At 46.6% G+C, this 13,192-nt stretch overlaps 1 protein-coding gene across 8 annotated transcripts in view; it reads left to right on the top strand.

Annotated features, from left to right (window-relative positions):
* The window catches only part of LOC138296309 (zinc finger protein OZF-like), a 145,759-nt gene that overhangs the window by 76,710 nt on the left and 55,857 nt on the right, over positions 1 to 13,192 (top strand). The window lies entirely within an intron of this gene.

Here is a 13,192-nt window from a genome sequence, read left to right as displayed (position 1 = left end):
CTATGGTCCAGCAATGGACCACTTGCACACAGATTAAACATTGGATATGCCTCCCACTATCTTTACCGGGACTCCTTGCAATCATTAAAATGGTTGCACTCCCTCGTTTTTGTATCTTTTATGCAGTATCCCTAGCCCACTTATCTTCTCATTCTTCGCAACTCTGCAGAACACCTTGCTGTGACTCATATGGGCGGGGAACAGCCTAGAATTGGCTGGGACACCCTTGTACTGCTGTATGAATGTGGGGGTTTTGGAGTTCCTATTCTATACAACCTAATTGTGCAGTACAAATTTGCTCACTTTTGGTACCATGTGGTCGCACAAATACCCTATTCAAACCTTAGAAAGACTTTGCAGCACCAGTGCCACTGTGGGTGATATTGCCTGCCGGTCCACCACTAGACCCCCCCGGGATATACAACCACTGGCTAATACCTGCTGGGCCTGGTCAAAGCTTGCCTGGATGCTGGTGGACCAGACTCTTTACTCTCCAACCCTCCCAGTGATTCACAATTCATGGCTTCCCATCACTCAGGAAACACACCCTGATTAAATTTGCCTTTCATACCATTGGAGACTTCTATCCCAATGGACACGTCTTCTCCCTTATAGACCATGATGGCCTTCAGAATGCCACACAGATGGATCATTTTTGTACTCTGTCTCCTTCAGAGTGCACTTAAGGCTCAAATCCCGTCCTACCCAGTCAATCCAGATGACTTCACCCCTCTAACACAGCTAATTACTGATAGTGAGGAAGATAGGTTAATATCTAAACTCAGTCACACCTGTTTAACCTCTTACCCCCCACACCATCCCCCCCATGACCCCCACCAGAGACTCGAAACTCCGAGCTGCTTGGGAGACTGACCTCGGCCACCCATTAACAGACAAGGGGGCATATTTACAAGAAAGTGGTGCTTGGTCCCTATGTGCCAGTTTTCTTGCGTCGCCCCACCTAACGACACCATGGTTGCACCATATTTACAATACAGTGCACCATGGGGGTCGTTAGGACAAACGTAAAAAATGTTTATGCTTTTGAGGCGCTTTGCTCCACTAGCGTCAAGCATTGCACCACTTTGTAAATACGGCACAGGGAAATGCCACCTTAGCTTTAAAAAAATGATGCTATGGCGGCGCGAGGGGGCCCTAGGGTCTTCTTAATATGTCCTAAAGTTTGGTACTCCTGCTGTACACAGACTTGTTTAATTTCATTTAATCAACGTTATAAACTCATCCATTATAAATTCATAAACAGGGCATACCTTACTCCAGCAACGCAAGCGCGTATAGACCCACATGGACCTCAGAATGCCCTAAATGTCTAGAAGGGACCTCAGATTTTGCCCACATGTCATGGACCTGCAGCACCATTGCTCTTTATTGGAGGGAGATATTAAATAAATCTCAAATGACTCATATTGCTCTGGACCCAACCCCGTTTCTATCTCTTCTGGGATACGTGGGAGGCATACCTAAGTCACCACACCAGCTTAATATACTGTGATTCCAATAGTGAACTATTTGCATCCCTCCAAAAGCCCACCTACGGGTAGAGACATCTGGCAGCCTCTCCGAGATTATTTACTAACCCTGGAACCGTAAATCCTGCCTTCATTATTTGTGTAATCCGTAATTATTCATGTCATTCTCCTGCGCCTTTTTTGTTCATGTCTAATATATGTGAAGACACGGTACCAATGTATGTTATATTATTGTTACTCTCATTACATTGTGCAAATATCAGTAATCGCATACTCACATATGTGGGAATCCATATCTCTTTTGTGTGGTATTTTGAATGCACGAAAATTGAAAACTCAAGTTTAAAAAAAAATGAAATAGTAATATGACCAAAAGCAAGTCATAAAAAAGCATAGATAACTGATATGTTTCTTTTTTCTGTGAAAAAGCTCCCCTTGTGATCATTTGAGTAAACATGGTTTAATGGTTGTTATGCAAGTTGTCCACAAGACTGAAGTTTGAAATCCTATCGTCTCGATCTAACTACATTGTCTAATCTTAGGTAAATCACTTTGGGCCAGATGTATGAAGAAACCACTTTGCAATTCTCGAATAGCGATGTTTAAGAAATCGCTAATTCTGATTTGCAAAATGGTATGTATCATACTTGCGATTCGGTAATAGCGATTTCTTAAAACTCGCAAATGCTATTACCGAAACGCAATTTGCGATACCGGCCCCATTTGCACCTATTGGCCTGTAGGCCCATATTTGCGATTTTTTTGCATTTCCCAAATTGCGAATTCCTAACTGGAATTCGCAGTTTAGGAAATGCAGAACCCCATGGTGCTGGGGGCCTAAGGCTCACTCTGCTGCACCCCAAAAAATATTTTAGGACATGCAAGGCGCACACATGCCAAAGGGGCAGGTGTTCATTACATGTCAATTTTAAAAATGCATTTTTATTGTTACCACCAAGTTCAACTTGGTGGTAATTGCGATTCCTAATGCCCAATTCGCAATAAGGAATTGCGTGTTACGTATGGTTTAGAAATCGCAAATAAGGATTCCTTATTTAAGATTTCTTATATAGAGAATCGCAATTTGCAATTCTCTAAACGGGCTAGCAATTTAAAGGAATCGCTATTATAGTGATTCCTTAAATTTGCGTTGTGAATGCCTTTCATAAATACTGAAAGGCATTTTTGCATTCGCAAACGGCCATTCGCACCATTTGGGAATGCAAAAAATGGATGATACATCTGGCCCTTTATCTCCATATCTCTCAGGCCCATTTTCAGCCACTATTTGGAGTTCTTTGAAATGCCTTTATTGATGCAATGCTATGTATTTATTTATTTTTGCTCATGTTATTTTTTTATAAAGATAGCAGCAACAAAGCAGCAAACCGTCTTATATACAACATGCAGATGGTAGTGTAAAATATATTACTATTATACATATAACAACATTGGTGGAGGACATAATGTAAAAGTAATATATAGTGAAGAAAAAGAGAACTGTAGTTGTTAGTCAATTAAGTTTAGATTGAAGAGATGAGTTGTTAGTGGTTAATTGCTCAAACGAAATAGAGAATGCATTTCAAAAGGCCTGGGGCAAGAGAAAGCTTGATGAGATGTTTCGATATTTTTGGATTTGAGGATCAGTCTGCCTCTGTTCTTTGTATTTCGTTGGCTACTGCATAAATGATCGTTTACATTTAATTTTCAAAAAACTCCTCCTAGAAGGGAGGGGAAGATGTTGCTTCAAGCTGCTACACACTTAAATAAACATAAACATAGATAATGTGATGTGATAGTGCATTTTCATTTGATCACCTTGATACAACTCAATTTAGCGCTCTTTGTCTCAAACCCCTATCTGCAAACATTAGAAGGGCCTAGGTAAGGCAAAGGTTTATTGATTAAGCATTCTATAGAAAACGTGACTTTTATTTTTACATTTTCCTTAGTGGTAAAGGGATGGCAAATAAATAGGTCCTTCAATAAAAATAGGCCTATCTTTTTATATGTGGAGTTCTCCACTCTGCCTGCAGACTCTCCGCACTGGTAAACTTGCCATTAGCTCAAACTTAGTGACCTTACACAAAAGAAATTTGTGACTCATGTCCAAAGTGTGGTTCTTATTCCTTCTGCTTAGTGCCTTCCAACCATTCCCACCACTGCTAGCGCTGAGATAAAATGTGTTGCTATCTGTAAGTCACAATTCATACCCAAACTGGGGTCGAACCTAGTACTTTAAATAAAAATGTAACTCGATATTTTTATAAATAGACCCTTTGTCTGCTAACTTCAATCTCTCGCTGTGACACTTGACCAAGTAAAGTCTGAAATCTCAGTATTAACTGTTGGGCATTAGCTCTTCCTTCTGAGTAAAGCCTCGTTTAAAGACTGGAGGGTCACCCGCAGAAAGTGGCAGACGTCACGTCTGTCCTCTCTCATCCACTGCCGCATTTAGAGGGAAGTAGTTTGCGTTGTTCCTGATGGCAGAGCCACCACCAGACTCACTTTCACAGGCAGACCTAACCTGATGGAGATGGTGTCAAGGGGCTGTTCAATCACGGGAGGCCATCCGGGGTCCTTTCCTCCTGTGTCCTTCTGTGTCCCTTTTTTATGGCACCGCCATTGACATGGTGAAGTGAGCCACATGTGAGACATTGAGTTGAATTTCTTCATTTATTGGAATACGAGACCAAAAGGAAACACGTCTCCATACAAAGGGGCACAGAGAAACAACCGTCTTTCCAGGAACATAGAACACCATGACATCATAGTAATGATGTCACGATATTCCATGCCTCTAGTTGACAGACATACACAAGGCAATACAAGACAACGCGATCACCACACATGGTTAGCCATTTTCTACAAATATTAAGCTCCCCTGATCGACCAGGAGCAGTGTTAACACACCAATGGGTTTTGTTGCTCCCAAATTGGACCTGGTCCTCAAAATTATAATGCATATTACAGTGTAAAATGTAAAGCACATTAAGCTGAGCATGAAGACGAGACAAATATTAAAATAGAACCAAGAAGGTTTATTAAAGGATTCAGATCATTACAGAAAGTAAAATGAAATGTTCACAAGTCAGTTAATCAAGTATCATATAATAGACTGATGATCAGAATAAAATGTAGCATATAGGCAAGCAGAACCAAATATAGTTCAGCTCCAAAGAATAAGTCAATGTTATAAATCAGAGGTCAGGCTGACGTAATGTAGCCTCTTAAAGGTCAGGGGAGAGCGAGCACACAACCCTCAGGGATGGACTTCTTTTATAATGTAAAATACACACATGCAGAAGATGGCCCCCTGTGTGAGGCTGATTCTTCAGAGCTCTGCTGCACGAATGCCACATAGGGCGCATGTCAAGCTCCACTGGGCCCCCACAGTGATTATACTCATGCCCAAAGCTGCCACTAACCATCAGGGACACTACCTGGATCTGGCTTGTCTGGTGACCACGACTTGGGCCCAGATAAGACCCACATTGTCCGGCAGTCGCACAGACAAAATGGCAGCAATAACAGAGCACTGAGCCCATGAGAAGCTTGCAGCCTACATCAACACTCCTGGCTCTGCAGCAAAAGACGCCCATCTCTGCATTCCCTGTCAGCCCTGCGGCAGTGCTAGAAAGGGCCACATCCAAGGGACAATTGCCGATGAGAGATCGCACTTCCCTCTAGGCCTTCCAGCCTCCTCTGCTTAACGTGGCGGTTCCGGCCTGCCAGGGGTTCTTTGCTCTCCTCGCCACTTTTCCTGAATAGCCACGGGCACGGACCCTGAGACTGTTTCAACTTTGATGGCAGAGGTATGAGACACATCCGATGCGGCCTAGCGCGGTTCACTCTTGGCTTATATCACCATGCTGGACTGGTCCCTCCCAGCCAGTGTGCTCCTTCTGTGGCCTGCGCACCTATCACAGAACCTGCCCTGCCACCTGCGACCCCGTGACAATATTAGGACCTTTGCTGCCTTGGAGATGCTTGGATGTGTGGACCAGAGGCAAGCAGCCGGGAGTGGGCGCAGTGTTACTTCCGGGCGACTCTTCAGGGAAGCCCTATAGTGAATATTGACACACATTTGTTTGCCTCAATGCAACCTTTGACCTTTGCCACGCAACTTGAAGCACTTTGAGTTCTTTCTCCCATGGCCTTCAAGTGCATGCCACACCTCACCAACAGCACTGTCAGCACAGAGTTCCTGCAAGGGGCTTGGCACTCATAGTAATGCTCAGCACAACTAGAACTTGACCCTGCCCACTACTATATTCCCTTCTACACGAACTTACAGCAGATGACCTTGTGTGAGCGGCATACGCAGAGGAGACACTCTTGCCTCGGAATGCCCACCTCTGGCCCTCCACCACCAACACTGAACCCTGCTGCTGGTGAACTTGACCGATCACGCTGCACTAGCAGATATCCTACGGACTCTATGGTGTCTCCTTTCTGCTACAGCCGGGGCCGGATCATGCTCCAGACATGTCCTCACAACACAACGCAAGAAAAGATGCCACTCTTAAAGGCATTGTAAGGAAATGCCTCCTTGGCATGGTTGCCCCCTGACTTTTTGCCTTTGCTGATGCTATGTTTACAATTGAAAGTGTGCTGAGGCCTGCTAACCAGGCCCCAGCACCAGTGTTCTTTCCCTAACCTGTACTTTTGTATCCACAATTGGCAGACCCTGGCATCCAGATAAGTCCCTTGTAACTGGTACTTCTAGTACCAAGGGCCCTGATGCCAAGGAAGGTCTCTAAGGGCTGCAGCATGTCTTATGCCACCCTGGAGACCTCTCACTCAGCACAGACACACTGCTTGCCAGCTTGTGTGTGCTAGTGAGGACAAAACGAGTAAGTCGACATGGCACTCCCCTCAGGGTGCCATGCCAGCCTCTCACTGCCTATGCAGTATAGGTAAGACACCCCTCTAGCAGGCCTTACAGCCCTAAGGCAGGGTGCACTATACCATAGGTGAGGGTACCAGTGCATGAGCATGGTACCCCTACAGTGTCTAAACAAAACCTTAGACATTGTAAGTGCAGGGTAGCCATAAGAGTATATGGTCTGGGAGTCTGTCAAACACGAACTCCACAGCACCATAATGGCTACACTGAAAACTGGGAAGTTTGGTATCAAACTTCTCAGCACAATAAATGCACACTGATGCCAGTGTACATTTTATTGCAAAATACACCCCAGAGGGCACCTTAGAGGTGCCCCCTGAAACTTAACCGACTGTCTGTGTAGGCTGACTAGTTCCAGCAGCCTGCCACACTAGAGACATGTTGCTGGCCCCATGGGGAGAGTGCCTTTGTCACTCTGAGGCCAGTAACAAAGCCTGCACTGGGTGGAGATGCTAACACCTCCCCCAGGCAGGAGCTGTAACACCTGGCGGTGAGCCTCAAAGGCTCACCCCTTTGTCACAGCCCAGCAGGGCACTCCAGCTTAGTGGAGTTGCCCGCCCCCTCCGGCCACGGCCCCCACTTTTGGCGGCAAGGCTGGAGGGAACAAAGAAAGCAACAAGGAGGAGTCACTGGCCAGTCAGGACAGCCCCTAAGGTGTCCTGAGCTGAAGTGACTCTAACTTTTAGAAATCCTCCATCTTGCAGATGGAGGATCCCCCCAATAGGGTTAGGATTGTGACCCCCTCCCCTTGGGAGGAGGCACAAAGAGGGTGTACCCACCCTCAGGGCTAGTAGCCATTGGCTACTAACCCCCCAGACCTAAACACGCCCTTAAATTTAGTATTTAAGGGCTACCCTGAACCCTAGAAAATTAGATTCCTGCAACTACAAGAAGAAGGACTGCCTAGCTGAAAACCCCTGCAGAGGAAGACCAGAAGACGACAACTGCCTTGGCTCCAGAAACTCACCGGCCTGTCTCCTGCCTTCCAAAGATCCTGCTCCAGCGACGCCTTCCAAAGGGACCAGCGACCTCGACATCCTCTGAGGACTGCCCCTGCTTCGAAAAGACAAGAAACTCCAGAGGACAGCGGACCTGCTCCAAGAAAGGCTGCAACTTTGTTTCCAGCAGCCTTGAAAGAACCCTGCAAGCTCCCCGCAAGAAGCGTGAGACTTGCAACACTGCACCCGGCGACCCCGACTCGGCTGGTGTAGATCCAACACCTCAGGAGGGACCCCAGGACTACTCTGATACTGTGAGTACCAAAACCTGTCCCCCCTGAGCCCCCACAGCGCCGCCTGCAGAGGGAATCCCGAGGCTTCCCCTGACCGCGACTATTTGAATCCAAAGTCCCGACGCCTGGGAGAGACCCTGCACCCGCAGCCCCCAGGACCTGAAGGACCGGACTTTCACTGGAGAAGTGACCCCCAGGAGTCCCTCTCCCTTGCCCAAGTGGAGGTTTCCCCGAGGAACCCCCCCCTTGCCTGCCTGCAGCGCTGAAGAGATCCCGAGATCTCTCATAGACTAACATTGCGAACCCGACGCTGGTTTCTACACTGCACCCGGCCGCCCCCGCGCTGCTGAGGGTGAAATTTCTGTGTGGGCTTGTGTGTCCCCCGGTGCCCTACAAAACCCCCCTGGTCTGCCCTCCGAAGACGCGGGTACTTACCTGCAAGCAGACCGGAACCGGGGCACCCCCTTCTCTCCATTCTAGCCTATGTGTTTTGGGCACCACTTTGAACTCTGCACCTGACCGGCCCTGAGCTGCTGGTGTGGTGACTTTGGGGTTGCTCTGAACCCCCAACGGTGGGCTACCTTGGACCAAGAACTGAACCCTGTAAGTGTCGTACTTACCTGGTAAAACTAACAAAAACTTACCTCCCCCAGGAACTGTGAAAATTGCACTGTGTCCACTTTTAAAGTAGCTATTTGTCAATAACTTGAAAAGTATACATGCAATTGAAATGATTCAAAGTTCCTAATGTACTTACCTGCAATACCTTTCAAACAAGATATTACATGTTAAATTTGAACCTGTGGTTCTTAAAATAAACTAAGAAAAGATATTTTTCTATACAAAAACCTATTGGCTGGATTTGTCTCTGAGTGTGTGTACCTCATTTATTGTCTATGTGTATGTACAACAAATGCTTAACACTACTCCTTGGATAAGCCTACTGCTCGACCACACTACCACAAAATAGAGCATTAGTATTATCTATTTTTACCACTATTTTACCTCTAAGGGGAACCCTTGGACTCTGTGCATGCTATTCCTTACTTTGAAATAGCACATACAGAGCCAACTTCCTACAGGCATGTTTGCCAAAACCAGTCAAAGGAACTGGACCAGAGTGGGCAGCCACTCTCATCCATGCCTCTAACGACAGAGATGGCTGGAACAAGCTCCCAGAATGAAGACACACCGATTACGAGGGCGTTTCTAGAGAGCCTCTTTGGGGCCCTCAGGGGTGACTTTACAGCACTCAAGCAAGACATAGTGGCAGATGTGAAGGACATCAGACAAGACCTTGGTGAGCTAGGTCAATGAATCAACTTCCTTGAGCAAACCACTGACTCCTGTGAGGAAGAATTAGATGGACATCGCCTGAAACTAATTGAACTGCAGGATAGGAACTTGGAGCCCCAATACCAACTAGAAGATCTCGAAAATAGATCCAGACGCTCCAACATACGCATAGGGGGTGTCCCACTGCAAGTCTGGGAAATTGGAGGGCTATGTCACACTTCTATTTCAACATTTGGCCCCGGAACTTTCAGACCAAACGGTTATGCTTGACCATACTCATAGGGCGGGCCATCCTGTCCACTCCTCAGGACAATTGCAAGTTATCCTTACATGTCTTCACTATTATAGACAGAAGGAAGCCATTATGTCTGCAGTCTGGGATAGAAATGCCATTATTTTGAAGGCACTAAGGTCTGGCTCTATCAGACTTATTACCCAATCACACTACATCGTCACCGATCCCTGCGACCTCTGACCAGCTTCCTCTGAGATAAAGGGATCAAGTACAAGTGGGGACAACCCTTCAGGCTCCAATTTGTCTGGGACAATGAGACTAGATTCATTCGGACCCTAGACAAGGCCGTTCTCTACTGGATATGGTTGCTCTCCAGAGGGAACCCTCCACTCTTGTTACTGTTACAATGCACCACATCCACCCCCCCAACCCACAGAGAAGTGCTGATCTACCCGCCTGACAAAAAAACTGGTCCGTAAACCTACTGAGAAAGAAAGTCACAAGGGACAGGTGCTGTGTTTACACCAACTACAGTGATGTGATAACGCATTAGATCCTGATAGCGACCCCTGATTTTTTTGGAGGCCCTGCTGACGGTCACGTGTTGATGTGATGGCAGGAGGTGGCCCCCTCCTTCCTTTTGGGGCACACAGTTCCTCTTGTTTAATAATTGCAGCCGCCCAGGGACCAGCACCACCTCTATTGCTGTTGTAACTTTTTTGCGGTGTAGCTCCTTTGCTCCAATGGATTGAAGATCTGCCACGGTCTTTTGCCAATGACACCGACCCTCAGATTTTGTTCTACCATATTCCCAGGCAGGGAACCCACCTGTTATACTTTTTCTTGTTCCCTCCCTCACTGACCGTCTATTGTTCTTTCCCTCTGTTCCCTATCTGACATCACATGCTTTTACACACCCTCAGACACCACACTGCAGACAAGCCTCCAGGGATATGTGCTTAATATCTGGCACCCCTTCCCTTAATCTTTATTGCTCCCTAATACTCACCCATCTATATTTAATATATGTAGCTTGAACGTTCGAGGCCTTAATGGCCCAACAAAACACTTTGCCCTTCTATCCTTTCTTAGAGATGCTAAGTGCAATGTTTGCCTTCTTCAAGAAACCCACTTACTAAAAACTGATTAGCCGCGCCTGCTCACCCAGTGGTTTGACCGCCAGTACTTGTCATCTGGGCAGGAGAAAGGGCAGGAGTGGTGATCCTTTGCGACACACATTTTCCAGGGAAGGTGACACAAACACATACGGACCGGCCTAGCAGACTCCTAGCGCTGCGACTAGACCAACTTAGCCACACATTTACACTAGCAAACCATTATGTTCCAAATGAGCATCAAGAAGCCTTTATCAAGGCCGCAATAGGCCGCATTTTTACTACCCTAGATACAAATATTATTGTTGGGGGGGTTTAATATTGTGCCCGACGCCCAAATAGATTAATCCACTCAGTGTGTGGGACATACTGGTGCCCTTTCCTTAGCCTGTAGGCAATGGTTAGCTGACACAGTACTAGTAGATGCGTGGCGACAGAAACACCCAACTGTCCAGGACTGTACTTTTTTCTTGGCAGCCCACCAGACCTACACCAGATTTAATCTTTTTCTCATGTCCCCGCGTATCACTGCCACGACTGCTGTGGAGGATATTGAAGTGGCTGCCCTTTCTGACCACTCTCCTGTCACCCTCTAGTGTGCTTTCCCTAGCTCCACCCCCCTGCGCACATGGCGTCTCAGCCAAAAGCTTCTCACCTATAAAAAGACAGTCACTGACATTACAGCCACAACCAACTCATATTTAGCTCTCAATGAAACCCCAGACACACTTATAGCCTTATTGTGGGATACATCGAAGGCGGTAGTGTGGGGCCAGTTTATTGCGATAGCTGTTTGCTTCAATAAAGATAGACGACATGGGTCGCGCAAAGTTGGAGTGTAGCATAAGAGACCTGAAGGAGACACACAAACAAACTGGTTCATTTGCTACACAGCGCCAACTTACGGCGCCATACAAACAACCCTAAAAGCTAGACAAGATAGGGCGGAATACGCCTTGTTGCACACAAAACAGACATACTACGCAGGTGGGAACAAAGCGGGGCGGTTGCTAGCCCACCGCCTGTGCTCCCAAGCTGTTCAGCAATGGGTGGAGAAATTCGTAGTGGCGCAGTCCATCAAGATGGGCTATTAGTAAAAGACTTTGAATGCTTCTACGCCGCCCTCTACATGGCAGAGGAGTTGGACTCAGGAAATGATAATACCTACTTGCGCAGGTCCCCCTAACCTACATCCCTTAGGAAGATTCCTCCAAACTAGAAATAGACATTTTTTCTACTGAAGTCCTCATGGCCATAAACTGTCTACAAACAGGTGAAGCACCTGGGCACAATGGCTATACTTCAAACTTCTTTAAAACCTTTGGGCCAATATTAGCACTTCTACTGGTGTGCCTCTATAACTCTTTCAGCTCCACAGGTACACTGACACATACCATGCAGCTTGGAACAATAACAGTAATTTTCAAGCCCGGTAAGGACCCCGCAGAGTTCTCCTCCTATTGTCCTATTTATCTACTTAATGTGGACGCCAAGATTTTCACTGACATTTTGGCTCAGCGTCTCGCCCCCATATGCAAGGCCTAATAGACCCTGACCATACCAGATATATACCTGAAAGAAGCTGTAGTGACAGCACAAGGCACATTTGCCTTCTTCTGGATAAGGCACAGAGCTACCGTATCCCGGCTCTTCTCCTCTCCAAAGACACGGAGAAGGCCTTTAATCAGGTCCTTTGGCCATATCTGTGCTTGGTGTTGGAGAGGTTTGGCCTTGGTCCACGATTTCAACAGCGGATCCAATGTATTTATGCCTCTCCTAAAGCAATGGGGAGAGTTAGTGAGTCCTTGTCGCACCCCTTCAGTATCTCCAGAGGGACCAGTCAGGGCTGCCCCTTATCCCCATTACTATTTGCCTTCTATACGGAACCCTTTGCTGAACGGATACGAGGCAACCAGGATATCACAGGCATATCCATGGGCGAAGGGGAACATAAGGCAACATTATATGCTGATGATGTTTTACTGATCCTATCCAACCCGCATACCTCCTTAACAGCAGTGGTGCGAGAACTGACTGCTTTTGGATTGGCCTCAGGATTTAAAACAAATCTACAGAAATCCTCAGTGCTGAAACTCACTATCGCGAAGGCTGACCAAGCACTGCTGGAAGGCCGATTTCCTTTTGTCTGGGCCTTGCAAGGGACAAGATACCTAGGCCAATAGGTCCACCACACACCTAGACGTACTGTTGAGCGTAATTATGCTGCACTAGTGGCGACTGCCTGATCTGACTTTTCCGAGTGAAGGGGACACAGCCTTTCCTGGCTGGGGTGACTAGCCGCTATTAAGATCACACTCATACCAGAGATCCTTTATGTGATGCAAACATTGCCACTTCAACCCCCTTACCACCCAATATGTCCTTGATTAGTCACAACACCTACTTGAGGACTTCATTTGGGAGGGGAAGAAGGTGCATATGGTGAAGAAACAAGCATACTTATCTCAGTCGTAGGGTGACTTGGGCATTCCTCTCCTATTATGCTACCAGGCAGAGCAGCTGCATTATATGGTGGAATGGTCTGGACCTACCACCGAAAAACATTGGTATTTCATAGTACAAATGGTGGCTGGCATGCTTATTTGGAGGGTGCCATGGCTTCCAAAACATCACGTACCAGTGGGGGTCTACATCTCACTGGTACTCAGAGCTGCAATGGGACTTTTAGATAGGGTAAAAGACAAACAGAAAATGTCCACCCCCATCTCGCCACAGACACCTACTATAGGTAACCCAGAATACCCCCCTTCCATCACCTACAACTTAAAATAACACACTATTTGTACTACACATTAATCAAGAACTTTCCCAAAACCATAATGGACCTAGAGAAAATTCAAACTGCATTAGGGAAATGTGTTATGTGTGTCTTGGAACTGTACCCAAATTTTTACA

The sequence above is a fragment of the Pleurodeles waltl genome, chromosome 5 (genome assembly GCF_031143425.1).
Source record: "Pleurodeles waltl isolate 20211129_DDA chromosome 5, aPleWal1.hap1.20221129, whole genome shotgun sequence".
Taxonomy (NCBI): Eukaryota; Metazoa; Chordata; class Amphibia; order Caudata; family Salamandridae; genus Pleurodeles; species Pleurodeles waltl.
The sequence above is the reverse complement of the archived record's forward strand: the minus strand, read 5'-3'. Positions and strand labels throughout refer to the sequence as shown.